This window comes from Leptodactylus fuscus, chromosome 1, assembly GCF_031893055.1.
Source record: "Leptodactylus fuscus isolate aLepFus1 chromosome 1, aLepFus1.hap2, whole genome shotgun sequence".
Lineage (NCBI taxonomy): Eukaryota > Metazoa > Chordata > Amphibia > Anura > Leptodactylidae > Leptodactylus > Leptodactylus fuscus.
In genome coordinates, this window is record NC_134265.1 from 270,030,071 (window position 1) to 270,031,571 (window position 1,501).

Sequence of the window (1,501 nt, forward strand, 5' to 3'; positions counted from 1 at the left end):
GATTAAGCCCCGGCATCCGCCCCGTGGCAGCACCCTCCGGACTAGGCCTACTCATTTGGGCCTACTCCGGAGCAGGAAGCTGCGACTATCGGAAGCCGCGAAAGTCGTGGCAGGCGCATTTTGGTCCTATTCTGATGTGGCTTCCCGCATCAGAATCAGGACCAAAATACGCCATTCCGTGCCTCGTGTGAACAGGGCCTTATGGGAATCTCCTCTAGATGTGCTTCCCAACCAGACAGGGATGTTGTGCTGCTGTTTGGATGTAAGGGGAATGGAGCATTATGAGCTCAGGAGATAGATGGATAGTATTTAGTTAAAATTTTTGTATAACAATTAAAAGAGAAGATATTACAAAAGATGTTGATGCAGGATTGTGACCTGAGAATTCTTGGGTTCACTAGAAAACTGTACAGCAGTTCCTTTAACACAACTTTCAGCTTGGACCTGCATTGACTTGTGTCCCAGTGTCAAGGCGCTGCAATGCGCATTTTCCTGCATTTTAATGAATATTTGGTGGTGTTCCCCGCTCATAGACCCCACTGCTTAGCAGCACAAGATCTCTAACAGACAGCACTCACTCACACCAACCTGATCTGTGACATCTGACTTTTACTATATATGTATTAAACTGTGACAGGAGAAATGTCTTGCGCTTGTTATGTGCTTAACAGCTTAGTATTTGGCTGCTTAGCAACTGGAATATCTGTTTTTCTGCATTCACTCCTAATCACCGATAAACTTCTTGCTGGTTAACTGTTTGAGCTTGGACTTATTCACAGATGCATTTAATAAAAAATAGAATGCTTATATCATCTGTACATATTAACATAGGCTTTAGAGGAATATTGGGGTGTGATTTTGAGTTCTCTGACAATGGCCAATCATTCCATCACCCAGTTATGTTTATTTCCAATAATTGTTCCATTTAAATGTGGGCTTGAAAAATAAGTAAATGCTTGTTTGTTAGGTCACTACATTTTATGCATCATAAAATATGCTACATCATTGGTCGGACATTGCCCTCTGTAAACTGACATGTGGTGCCAACAAATGCATAGTATGTGGCGGTGAAATATAGTGAAACTTCTATAAGCTGACCATCCAAGTTTGTACGGAAAATGGGTAGTCCTCTCAAGGAAAACAGAAAGCAGGTTAAAGTGTCTAAAATTCAGAGCAGCATGTACAGCCCCCAATAACAAAAGAGCCCCAAATCATGTATTTTATACTTAGTATCACATCTAATACAAACAGCTGTTCTGCTCTACACAGATTGCTCCTGCCCACACATATAACTGTAGAGGGTCCCAAGTGTTTTTGTTCCCTGCTGGCCTACGCATTACCTAGTTCAAGTTGGCCACATCATTCTTGGTTCCCATCCTGGCTTTCTTCCTATTCCTAGTCACTAACATGGCTCCCACTCTCATTCCTGGTTTCTAGTACAGTAATCATTTAAATCTTGGTCCCTGGTCCTCAATATGGTTCCTCTCCTGCAATACAGCAT